Source organism: Palaemon carinicauda, chromosome 9 (assembly GCF_036898095.1).
Source record: "Palaemon carinicauda isolate YSFRI2023 chromosome 9, ASM3689809v2, whole genome shotgun sequence".
NCBI classification, from domain to species: domain Eukaryota; kingdom Metazoa; phylum Arthropoda; class Malacostraca; order Decapoda; family Palaemonidae; genus Palaemon; species Palaemon carinicauda.
Genome location: NC_090733.1, coordinates 156,055,364 through 156,070,114, shown reverse-complemented (window position 1 = coordinate 156,070,114; position 14,751 = coordinate 156,055,364).

Here is a 14,751-nt window from a genome sequence, read left to right as displayed (position 1 = left end):
ATTCAACCAATATAATGATATCCAAGAAAATGTGGTAAAGATTATGTCAGGATTTACTAAGTTCTCCTTTTCCAAGTTGGCGGGGAAAAGATAAATATACTTTAAAGATTTAATCTTATGGACTCAAGAGCCAACTTTTCTTCAATTCTTGGATGTCTTTTTTTTCATTTTTTCAGTGCATAAAGGTAATTGAAGAAGCTAGAGCCCTCGCCTTGAGCGGGTTCCACAGCTGGAGGTTTCTTGAAAAGCAGAAAATGTAAATAGGTTCAGAAAATGTCCTCTTTCTCTGCTTTTAGTCGAAGCTATTGCTAGCCTTTTTGGAACTAAAAATTGGAAATTTCGAAGTCATTTGAATGTTTATATACCAAATTCGTTTTATGACAAAGAAGACAAAGAGCAATTATAAAAGGAATAAAAAAGTAAAATAAAAAGAAGTTCTATTGTATTGATGATTTTTGCTACACTTGTAGATTTGATAGCACAAGTATTGTTTTCATTTTTTATATCCTGCATCTATCGTTTGGGATCTTATAAGAATTCAAATGGCTATGATTTTTCTAGGATTTCTTCCCCCCCCCCCTCTCTCTCTCTCTCTCTCTCTCTCTCTCTCTCTCTCTCTCTCTCTCTCTCTCTCTCTCTCTCTCTCTCTCTCTCTCAACTGGATATATTTCCAGGTTAAGAAGGAAAATTCTATTGTTAACAAACCTTTGTTAAAGATCATCATCCTTGAACAGCCCAAGATAAACATTAAAGTTATTGAGGTAAAAAAACCCATTAAAACATTATGTGAAAGCTGCAGCAAAATGTTACTTATGAGACTATAAACTATAATTTTGAATAAAAGTCTCCTGTCGGAAAACAGAAGTTTCCTTATTTATTCTATTTAATTCACAAATTTTACTTGATGAGAAGATGTCTTCATGTGAACCATTACATTTACGCACATACACATACACTGTCATTCTCAGACGCCAAATCTCTCTCTCTCTCTCTCTCTCTCTCTCTCTCTCTCTCTCTCTCTCTCTCTCTCTCTCTCTCTCTCTCTCTGTATATATTTAAATGTGTATATATATATATATATATATATATATATATATATATATATATATATATCTATATATACATATGTATATATGTATTTATATTTATGTATATATATACATATATATATAGATAGGTATTAATATCAATATTATTCTTTGGGTATCTGAGAGGAATAAAGCGTTATATTTGTATGATGTGAAATTGAGAAATGTTTTATTTCCCGGATCTGGGAAGATTCCTTTGTGCAAAAGATAGTTGGTTTAGCTCCCTTGCTATAGAATAAACAAATTGTTTTAAAAAGTAATATGAAATAATATATAAACGAGCAGACACATAGGAAGATTTGTCACATAGAAATTTTTTTATGTATTTTATATAAGGATATATTTAAACCGTATGAGTACGACTAAAAGTAAGACTTTATATATAAAAATGTAATCTATCTGATTTTCATTTTCATTTCTTATCCAGGTTAAAATTAATGCAGAAAAACATAAATTAAACTTCGTAACTTTAAACGCAAATTATTTTTTTTTTTCAACTCGTAAATGGAAACTTTAAAGCATTTTGTAAAATGCAATTCGTCGTTAGTTACAATTTGTGCTATAAATGAATATATACATATACATATATATATGTGTATATGAATATACATATAAGAAACATAGATTCGAATCTTTGCCCAGGAAGTATAGCTCAGTGAGGAAATTAAATAAGTAAATAAACTAGAAGAAAAGTAATGAACAATATAAAATATTTCAAGAACAGTAACAACATCAAAGCAGATATTTCATATATAGACTATAGAAATTATAAAAAAAAAAGGAAGATGTAGTAAAATAAGACCTCCATCCCTAGACAGCGGTAGACCATAGTACCAAGGACTAGAGAACATTGATTTGATTTTGGAGTGTTCTTCTCCTAGAAGAGCTGCTTGCTATAGATAAAGAGTCTCTCCTACCGTTACTAAAAGTAAAATAGCCACTTAACGCTTATAGTGCGGTAGTTAACATCTTTAGTAAAGAAGAATTGTTTAGTAATCTCAGTGACATAAAGTCTATGAGGACAGAGGAGAACGTGAAAAGAATAGGCCAGACTATATGATGTATGTGTAGGTAAAGATTAAATGAGCCGTAACCAGAGAAATGGATCCAGTGTAGCGATGTTCAGTCGAAGGAGCCACTAACTCTCCAGCGGTAGCATATCAGCTGATGGTTGGTTCCATCCCAACATACTACCTACTACCTATAGTCAATTCTTTTAAGTGAGGCAGATTTACACAGATTCGCATGGGTGCCCTTTTAGCTGATTGGTTGGACAAGATAAATCTAACCAATCAGCGATCAGGAAACTTTTCCGAGCAAAAAGGGCACCCCTGCGAGTCGGTGCAAATCTGCCTCATTAAAAAGAAATGACTAAAGCAAAGACAGAACAACCAACCTCCCAAACGAGCCTTCGACTTAGTTAGTAGTCATTTCTGTTTGAAGATCAAGACTGACCCTACAGAGCCTTATGACACAGGTAGATGACTAGACCATAGACCATATCGTTTGCCAAACATTATGCATGGGATCTTATAAGAATTCAAATAGCTATGATTTTTGTAGGATTCGTTTTCTTAGGTATTTTGCTTTGTGATATATAACAAAATTCTAGTTATCATATATAAAAAAGGTATGACTAGGAACTATGGAATATTAAGATTTGTCCATTTAATGTAAAAAGCTGTTTGAATTCAAGAGACATTCATTTATAAAAGAGCAAATTAAGATTCTGATTTACCAAGAATGAAAATTCAATTATTATTGGTTAATGTACATTTTTATCTAATAATCATCCTCTTTCATTAGTCTATATCGCATGGAGAATCTCTTTGTTTGTAAGTCCCGTGAGTCCTCAATGTAACCTGAAGATTGATTATTATTTTGTTCTATTTTCAGACATCTTCAGTAAAGTGATGCCACAAGAGTAACTCCCGTTGTTATTAGATCAATTTACCTTGTGATCGCATGGGCTTGCGCTCTTACGAGCTGTCGGTAAGTCATAAAGTTTATCTTCGAATTTTAGATTGAGCCAACGTTATCCTAAAATGGGTTCTTTCTGATTATAATTGTTTATTTTTATTAAGCTGGGGAAATGCAAGATCAAAATATAAAGTCTAGAGGAGAGCTATGATTTTAGTTTGTTGGTTGGTTTGAGATGTCTCAAACAGAGTAAAGAACTGACATTGCTCTGTTATCAGCCATTTATCAGGATTTGCTGTTGCAAGTAGTTTTTCATCCTGAGGGTCCTCTCTAATTAGTTGGAAGGTTTCGTTGCTTAGCGATGCTTTTAAACGATAGTATTCTCTTTCACATTTGCCTCTGTAAGTGTCTTTCTGTCTCTACGACTCGTCTACATCTTTGATTGGAAGGATTAATAATCCATCCCACTTTATGATTTCAATTTTCTTTCCTGTTGTTGAGAGTTCTCTCTCTCTCTCTCTCTCTCTCTCTCTCTCTCTCTCTCTCTCTCTCTCTCTCTCTCTCTCTCTAGAAACCATAAAGACTGGAATATACTCCTATCCGGAGATTTTAACTTTCCTTTCGTGGATTGGAAAGAACGGATAGAAGAAAGTGGTTGTATGTATACATATAAAAAAGAGAGTAATAGTAGCGCAGAAGATGAGAGGCAATTTGAAAAGCTTAAAGATATGCTATTAGAACATAATATGCAACAAATAAACCACATTCCAACAAGAAAGGAAAATTTCTTAGATCTAGTATTTGTGAATGAGGTGAATTATGTTAAAGAAATAATAGTGTATAACACGGGAATTTCAGACCACAATGTCATAGAATTGATAGTCCATTCCAAAGCAAGTGATCGCAGAATTAATAAAAGCACAAAACTTTGGGAAGGATATGGAAAATATAATTCTTACAGTAAGAATATAAAATGGTCAGAAATAAATAAACTACTGAATAAAGAATGGAAAAATGTATTTGTAAGTGATAATATACAGGTAAATACGGACATACTGTATAAAATACGTTGAAAAATATGTACCGAAAAAAAACAATAAACAAAAAACGTGCATACCAAGAGACAGAAGGATCTTATTTCAGAAAATTAGAAAGTGGAACAAAAATCTTGCAAAAGAAAAAATGTGTGGAAAATGATGGAAATAAAATGTAAGATAGAAAATGCAGAACAAAAGATTATACAGTCGAAAGAAAATGAAAAAAGGGACTTAGAAGAAAGGACACTTCAAAATATAAAAAGAAACCCCAAAGTACTTTACTCCTATGCAAAAAAGATGAATAAAGGGAGAATAGAAATAGGCGCTCTAAGAATTGAAGGACGGCTAACGAATGAAAAAAAGGAAATATGCAACATATTAGCAGAAAAATATAAGAGTAAGTTCACGCCAAGAATTGCGAATGAGAATAATGAAACAGAAATGAGAGAAGAAAATGTTGAATATCTAACGGATATAGATATTAATGAAGCAGATATTGTCAAGGCTATAAACGAAATTAAAAATGGATCGGCAGCCGGACCAGATGGAGTTCCAGCGATTTTGTTAAAAAAAAAAACTGCACACACTATCGCGAAGCCGCTTGCAATACTGCTAAGACAAAGTGTAGATATGAGCGAGATATATGTTAAACATAAATTAGCTTATATAACCCCTATCTTCAAAAGTGGATCAAGACTAGAGGCAAGCAATTATAGACCTGTTAGTCTAACATCACATATTATGAAAGTGTATGAGAGGGTAATAAAAAAGAAAATAATGAACCATTTGGTTAAAAATAATTTGTTTAATATAGGTCAACACGGTTTTGTGCCTGGAAAAAGTACACATACCCAACTGATAGCACACTATGAAAACATATACAAAAATAAGATAAATGAAAAAGACACAGATGTGATCTATCTAGCTTTTGCAAAAGCCTTTGACAAGGTAGACCATAATATATTAGAGAAAAAAATGAGAAAGCTTAATATTGTGGGAAAGATAGGAAAATGGGTAAAAGAATTCCTGCAAAACAGAAAACAGATAGTGGTTGCAAATGACGAGAAATCAGATGAAGCCCAGGTAATATCTGGTGTGCCACAAGGTACAGTATTAGCTGCGCTGCTGTTTGTTATTATGATCTCAGACATAGACTGTGATGTTGAAAACTCCGTAGTGAGAAGTTTCGCCGATGGCACAAGAATAAGTAGAGAAATTACTTGTGATGAAGATAGGAACTCACTACAAAGAGATCTAAACAAAATATATGATAATGCGGAGATAAATAGGATGGTATTTAACTCCGATAAACTCGAATCAATAAATTATGGAAACAGAGAAGGAATGGTATATGCATACAAGGGACCTAATAATGAGACAATCACAAACAAGGAAACAATTAAAGACCTTGTTGTAATGTTGAATAGGAATATGTTATGCAACGACCAAATAGCAACACTGTTGGCTAAATGTAAAGCAAAAATGGGAATGTTATTCAGACACTTTAAAACAGGAAAAGCTGAACACATGATTATGCTTTACAAAACTTATGTACGTAGTACACTCGAGTACTGCAATGTGATATGGTACCCACACTACCAAAAGGATATTGCGCAAATAGAGAGTGTACAAAGGTCCTATACTGCTAGAATAGAAGAAGTTAAGGACCTTGACTACTGGGAAAGACTGCAATTTTTAAAACTATACAGTCTAGAAAGGAGAAGAGAACGCTACATGATAATACTAGCATGGAAGCAAATAGAAGGAATTACTGAAAACATCATGGAGCTAAAAATATCAGAAAGAGCAAGCCGAGGTAGATTAATAGTGCCAAAAACTATACCAGGAAAACTAAGGAAGGCACACAGGACATTAATCCACTACGCACCAGCATCGATAATGCAGCGACTATTTAATGAGCTGCCAGCTCATCTAAGAAACATATCAGGAGTGAGCGTAGATGTGTTTAAGAATAAGCTCGATAAATACCTAAGATGCATCCCAGACCATCCAAGACTGGAAGATGCAAAATACACCGGAAGATGCATTAGCAACTCTCTGGTGGATATACGAGGTGCCTCACGCTGAGGGACCTGGGGGAACCCAAACAAAAAATAAGGCAATAAGGTAAGGCTCTCTCTCTCTCTCTCTCTCTCTCTCTCTCTCTCTCTCTCTCTCTCTCTCTCTCTCTCTAGTCGTTGTATATAGTTCAACTGGATTTATTTCCAGCTAAGAAGATGAATTCTATTTTTAACAAACCATTGTAAAGGATCCCCATCTTTGAAGAGCCGAAGATAAACATTCAAGTGAATGAGGTAAAAAACACATTAAAACATTATTTTCAAGCTACAGTACAATGTTATACATGCGAGTATAAACAGAATTTAAATTTTTGATAAAAGTCGACTGCTCTGAAACAAAAGTTTCATATATTTTTAGTATTTAATTAACAAATTCTACTTGGCGAGAAGACGTCTTTTTTTTTTTTTTTTTTTTTTGAACTTACATTTACTCACATGCACATACAATGACATACTTGAGACACCAACCGACTCTCTCTCTCTCTCTCTCTCTCTCTCTCTCTCTCTCTCTCTCTCTCTCTCTCTCTCTCTCTCTCTCTATATATATATATATATATGTATATATATATATATATATATATATATATATATATATATATATATATATATATATATATATATGTATATATATATATATATATATAAAGGTATCAATATTAGTATTTCGGTATTTGATAGCAATAAAGTGATATATTTGTTTGACATGAAAATAAGGAATGTCTTATTTCTCGTATCTGGGGAGATTCTTTTGTTCAAAAGATAGTCTTTTTAGTTCCCTTGCTGTAGAACTTACAAATTCTTTTAAAAACGAATATAGATAATATAGAAACAGGAGCAGATGCATATATAGCTTTTTCACATAGAATTATTTTTCTATGCGTTTTATATAAGGATACATTTAAACCGTATGCGTATGACTTAAAGTAAGACTTTGTATATATAAAATATAATCTATCTGATTATCATTTTCATTTCTAATTCAAATTCAAATTATTGCAAAATTAATGAAATATAGAGACGAAAACTGGCAATTAAACTTCGTAACTTTAATTGCCAATGAGTATTTCAATTTTTTTCCACATGGCAAATGGATACGAATGCATTTAGGATTTGTGCTATAAGATAATGTATATATATATATATATATATATATATATATATATATATATATATATATATATATTTATATAAATATATATGTATATATATGTATATATATGTATATATATACATATATATATATATGTATATATATGTGTATATATATACATATATATATATACTTATACATACATATACATACATATACATACATATATGTATATATATATGTATATCTATATCTATCTATCTATATATATATATATATATATATATATATATATATATATATATATATATATATATATATATATATATATATATATATATATCTCAACCACAAGGGTATTTGATATCGATTCTACCTTTGGGAATGTATATCCACTGGAAATTTATTTATGATTAGTAGAGTCCCTGCTGGTATGGTTTCGTTTAAGAGGCATAGGTTCGAATCTTTATCCAGGCAGAAGCTGTTATTATAAGTGAATTTCGCGAGGATATACATTCCCAATTTCAGAACTCGATATCAAATGCCATTGTGGTTGATACTCATATTGAGTAAAATCACGATTGCTAGTTATTTATATATATATATATATATATATATATATATATATATATATATATATATATATATATATATATATATATATATATATATATATATAGGTGTGTGTGTATAAATATGCACACATATTTTTAGTTTCCAGACTCGCCGATCTCTCCCCATCTCTCGGTTAAGGGAGAGAAGAGTAGTTGTACCATAATGAGATGGTAGTGTATGTGTGTGTGAGTCCATATCTAAATACCTAGCCATCATTATACACTAGCAGAGAATATAAAGGAGGAAAGCATGAAGAAATATAGATTATTTTTAACATTTTTTAACTAACCACTATATTCCCCCCCAAAAAAAAAAAAAAAAACGGATACAGAAAAATTTCTATCAAAATATTCTTTTTTAACTTATTACTGTTAACAACAACGTCATATGAAAATATATTGTCGTTGCCTGAAATATATGATAGAATTCCAAAAAATGAGAAAAAATTGAATTAATATAGTTAATAATTATTATTCAAGAGAACTACTTTAGACAGACTATGAAAAAGTATTACGCTCATTCTCCTTGTAGGTCTGAGCCAACTTGCATATTCATAACTTCACTTCGGCGTTACAAAGAATTTTGGGAATCGGCTTTTATTTTTGGAACCTTCCTTCTGTAGAAGCTTCTGGACGTGCGACTACTTTCATTATCCTTTTTTTATAACTTGGGGATTTTTTTCTGCCTTAGAATAATTCTCTGGTGGACGAATTTTTAATGTTATTATTTTTATGAGGACATGTTAAATGGCTTTTTATTATTGAGCCTACGTATTCTTCGTTTTAATTTGTTTTTTTAAATACCTTTTAATGTAATTTTGATGAAGTCGACTTTGTTATTGGCTTGTAGATTGGAAAAAATATTCGTTAATAATAATGAGAATAATTAAGTTTCATTTCTTTTTGTGAAGGCAAATATGAATTTCTATGATAAATGCATAGTTTTTCTTTTTTAAGTCAAGAACTTCAAATAATGGTTAGAATTTTAAGATGGAACATATATTTCATTAAAAATTTCCCTTTTATATTAAAGACCAATATTTAGCCACCAATATTGACGGGTCGCATGTACTAGTGTGAGTATATATATATATATATATATATATATATATATATATATATATATGTGTGTGTGTGTGTGTGTGTGTATGTGTGTTTGTGTGTGTACCTATGTATGAATGCAAAAATATTTCATCTTTCAATACTTTGTTGCAACTAGCTAGCCTGCAATAAATATTACGCTTGTTACCTCAACTATACTTATGTGAATTTCTATATTGCTTTCTCTGTTGAAAAGGCCTCTTAGTGGTAACTTCTATGAAAAGTCCTTAATGTAATATTTCATGTTTTGAAATTAAATAAGTTACGAACTGTCCATTTTTAAGAGTTCAGGTCCTTCACTTTTCTTCAAAGTAGAGATCTCTTCTCACTTATGTGTATAGGTTATCATGTGAAGTGCTTTTATGCAATAGACAACCGCAAAATCAACCAAATGGTAAAGGTGAGTCTCTGTGCCACTGTATCAATGGTTTATTTAAGGAACTTGGAATGTCTCATTTTCTTCAACTGAGAAAGAAAAAATTAGTTTAAAAACAGGTCATCCCAATAAAAAAAATGCTATTATTAAAATAGCCAAACAATTTGAAGAATCATAAAATTTTTATAACTAGGATGAGATAGCCTCAGGACCTCGTGAGGAAAATCCTAAAAGCTCCTAATTGTAAGAAGTGGTGGGTGGTAACACGTGAACCTCCACTTGGAAACTTGGTCCTTCCTCAAGGGCACTCCGGAATAGTTACAGCTAATGGCTTTCCATTAGGAACTCTTGGCCAGACAGGATTTTCATGAGTAGTCTCGCACCGAGTCAGGCAAAAGGATCCTGGAGTTATATAGAACTGTTTAGATATATGAATATGTATTAAATTCCCTTTAGGTTACTCACCTCGTTTATTATAGAGTTTGTTTATTTTGATGTAGTCATCATGATAACAACAAAGCTCTGATAAGAACAATTTGATTCCAAGACCTCTGTCTTTTTATCTTTCCACCACTTTATAGATAACCTTTATCATAATCCGAGGGCAAAATTTGTTAATAGCAAATGGATGAGAAACTAAAGAAAGTCCCGTCTCCGCCTAAAGTTTTTTTTTCGCAGGTGATTGACAAGACCTCTTTATGGTTGCCAAGACTTACTTAAAGATTTATGAAACTCTTGATAATATACATTTTATATATGTATATATATATATATATATGTATATATATATATATATATATATATATATATACACATATGTATGTATGTATGTATGTATGTATGTATCAATATATGTTTTTGTGTGTGGGTGTGTATCATCACTACCTCCATATTGCACTCCTTTGAATGGTTGGTGGTCATTTATAATTTTGAAAGGTGGAGTATTGTACATTACTTATTCAATCTTTCATGAAAGTAAATTTAAGTGATTTATCATCCTTTTGAAATTTCATAAAGTATAAAGATCAGTTTGCTATCTTCCATAAAATGATTATAGCATATGAATCGTGTGTCGATCATGATTATTCCAGAAAAAAAATAGGTTTTCTTATAAATGAAAAAAATAAACAAATGGTACGAATAATACAGCACATGATACGAGTAAATGGATAGAGACAAAAGCTACCCACCACACGAAAAGCTTTCCCCTCTACATGAAAAGCAAATGAAGATTCCAGGGTTTATTCCATGTTGTTGACAGTGGGTGTCCACACTGTGGTCATTAATGGAATAATGCTGCTAAATATGGGGTTTTGAGGGACTTATACTTTCAATCACGGATTTTTGGATGACATTATTCTATTGATTAATCATTATGTTGTGGTGCCCAGCCTAAAATTGCTTTAATGGTGGTTCCACTTATGGAAGCGCATATTGGAACTTGAGTAAAAGCTACGTAAGTTATAACATTATTAATCTATTCCGATGATATGTGAAGATTACACATAAAATTTAATGACTGACAAAGACTACCTGTTGTGATTTAGATAAGGTATTACTGGAAAACATTTTAGCAATTTGATATTTACAACCATCCATAACAATTAATAATGTTAGATTTATACAGTTTTGTTGAGCATGTGTAAATAAGAATAATATTTCTTTTGAAAACAAAATAACATAGCGATATGAGTAGAAAAGAAATTGAAATTCATTGACAAGAACTAAACAATAGCTAACTGACAATTATTAATCCAATAAAAAAATGCTCGTTTTGTGAATGTTAATATCGAAAATTGTATAAGAAATAAGCTTGACAATACTGCAGTTAAATTTTAGGAAAACATAGTTATTAGGTCCATAGGAATGTGGTATCTGGTGTTCCTTAGAGTAGTGTTCTTGGCACAATACTTTTAATGCTATATATATACATGACATGCGGTTTGGCCAAGAAAACAAACTTGTTACATATGCAGATGATACTACACTCTTTGCATCAATTCCATCTCCTGAATGTAGATCTGGAATTGCTGAATCCCTTGAAAGATATCTTGCTAAAATTAATGCATGGTGCAAATTATGGGGCATGAAGTTGAATCCTAACAAAACTCAAAGTATGAATGTAAGTAGGTCAAGGGCAGTGGCTCCTCAACATCCAGATCATAGCGCTGATAATGATTTTTTTAACTCTCTATTATTCTTTTAAAATCTTAGGTGTTCATTCTCGAAAGCAAATTTACTTTTGAGAGGCACATTATGTCTGTATATTCTTCAATTGCACAAAAGATTGGCATATTGAGATTTTCATTTAACCTTGTTTCAAGCATTGTTCGTCTGTGGTCTTCAGCTACTGATTATCATCTTAATTTGTTGGACAGGAACTTCGATCTGTTAAATGTTTTATTCCTGATCTAGATATTAATCTCTAGCACCGTCGTTCAATTAGTTCGTTATGCATGTAGCATAAGATTTTTCATATTTCTGATTATTCTTTACATTTAGATCTTCCCGGATAGTTCCATCCTGTTCGTAGTACTAGACATGCAGTTAATTCTAATAGTCAGGCCTTCTCTACCATGATGCTTAATACTACACAGTATTCTAGAAGTTTTATCCTAGCTGTGATCAGGTTGTGGAATGACCTTCCTAATCGGATAGTGGAACCGGTAGACCTTGCAGCAAATATTTCTATGCTGAGTAGATGTAAGTCTGTTTTTGTATTACTGTTTTGAAATATTTTTTTTCAATTGTTCAATATTTTTTATATTTGTTTATTTCCACATTTCCATTCCTCAATTGGTTAATTTCCCTGTTGGAGCCGTTGGGCTTATAGCATCTTCCTTTTCCAACGAGGGTTGTGGCTTAGCGAGTAATAATAATAATAATTATAATAATAATAATAATAATAAAAATAATAATAATGATAATGATAATAATATTAATCACATAGAAAATACTTCTCCATTCGTTAGAAACTGGAATAGTGAGTTACTGAGATTTCAAACAAAACTTTTAAAAAATTGAAAGATGCAAGAATACCCACTGACTAAATTCTACCCCAGTAGGAAAGCATTGTCAACCCGGCGGAAGAAAATGGGAGGAAATGTGGCCATTGCAAGAGTTGTTATCCGGCTGTTGGAGGCGATTTGTTGCTCCTCTGAAACACTCACAGCCAGCCTCGAAGTCCCCTCTGAGATGGTGGATTTGGGTAGCACTTTTTTCTGTTAGTTTCACAATATTTTGATATCATTTTTTTTTAATTTTTTTTTTCAGATTCTTTATGAGACAAAGTTTGTTACTTCTGTATGATTAAATTTGATGGACATTGTATATATATATATATATATATATATATATATATATATATATATATATATATATATATATATATATATATATATATATATATATATATATATATATATATATATATTTCTTTTTACTGTAATTAATGAAACTTCGGAGAAGTTAAACAAGTTTTGCATTATTGAGTAATGAGTACAAAAGGAATTCCAGCGTTCTTTAAACATTAATCATAAACAACTTGAACATGAAAGTGAGATAAAAAGGATAAAAGGAAAACAATTCTACTAGAGAGGGTAATTGCCTACTCTTTTTTATATTTTGTAAACTAATCACCTTTTCTTAACGTAAGATAAATGATGCTTCGGTGAATGAGACGTTCAAATGAAATAATGAAAAATTAGATTTCTGTTTGTAAACGACAGCGTTCCTGGGATTCTGCGACAAGGGAAGGATATACAATCATGGGAATGCATGGGATGTTATGTTATCTTATTTCCACTGAAATAATTCTATGGGGGAAAGGGGAAGCCTTCGGTCATGTACTCAGAGGTCATTATCCTTGTGTCATTATCTTGATAGCTCTGAAGGGAGGATATGTTTGTGCATAAGTTGAGATAGTAGGGACTGAATTTACATCCAGAGTGTTTCTGAGACATTCTCTGTTTCGGATTGGTGTCCCTTTTCAGCTAGATAGGATCCTGGGGGCTGACTCTGAAACTCCACATGTATTGAAGAAGATCTACCGTCATCTAGCAGTCTTCCTGAAGTCCTCGGGCCTCCTCAAAACTCTATGATTTGTTACAAAGTAAAATATGAGAGGGATAACACTATGGTTGCCTGATAGGTGACATGTGCTAATACATTAACAAAGAAGAAGAAGAAGACTGGATTCAGACTTGCTTTGAGATGCTTTTGTTAGGAATTTCAACTTACTATGGTTAAATGAAATATATACACGTACTACCTTGGCTCTTTATTTTTTCCTTTTTTTCTCTCTCTACGTGCCAGACATCCTTCCCATCTTCATATGAATAGTTATTATTAACTTTGAAGGAATGAATTTATAGCAATTTTGTTATTAAATTTATAGCAATATATTTACCTGAATAATGTAATTGATTTCAATATTAAAATGAAGACGAAGAATTAGGTGAAAGGATGCGTAGACAGGTAATATTCAGCCACCAATTAAAGGGAGTCTATTTTTTGTATTACGGTTCTGTTAGTATTTCCGTAACGTCTTCTCGGCTACCTTCCGTGGATTTGACCAAATCTTATTAGCATTAAGAAAAGAATTCTTGGATACGGCACTGAATGACAAGTTGGTATCACCGCCTGAGGCAACCTGTGATTTTTTTCTATATTTTGACCTAAGATGTATAATTGGACAAGTACTCTATCTATCTATCTATATATCTATCTATCAATCTATCTATCTATCTATCTATCTATCTAACTATCTATCTATCTATCGAGAGAGAGAGAGAGAGAGAGAGAGAGAGAGAGAGAGAGAGAGAGAGAGAGAGAGAGAGAGAGAGAGAGAGTAATTCTATGAGTAACAGCAAGAAGATTATGAACAATTTCGTTCATAAAACCAAGAAACTCGTCGGGTTATTTTCCTGAAGTACAGACCGTAGAAATATTGTAAAAAAATTAAAAATTCATGTTAGTAAATCATTTTCATAATAGAATTGTTGCTAATGAATAAAGATACTTTCAAGCTTTATACATAAGGAAGATTCTTTCCATTTTTAATTCAAAATCAAAATAATTTATTATGTCACTTCAGACAATGACTAATTGAAAATGATAGGTATTTAATGTTTTGAATGAAAATAAACTCTTGGAACCTATTAAATACTTGTAGAAAATTGCACAGACTAGACCAATCTGTCTTGAATTATTTAAAAAAAACGAAATCTTTGTATCATTGATATGGCAAATATATTCTGAAGAAAGGTCAATTAAAATTTTCAATTACATTAAACCAGTTTACTACAGAAATTTATTAATCTCTGTACAAAGTAAGCCTAACCGGAATGCCTGTATTTTACCCAACTGTAACCAAAATCAATATCTTGACTTACGATAGCAACCGGAAAATGAAGAGTCGATGGATTCAAAAACTCGTCCACAAA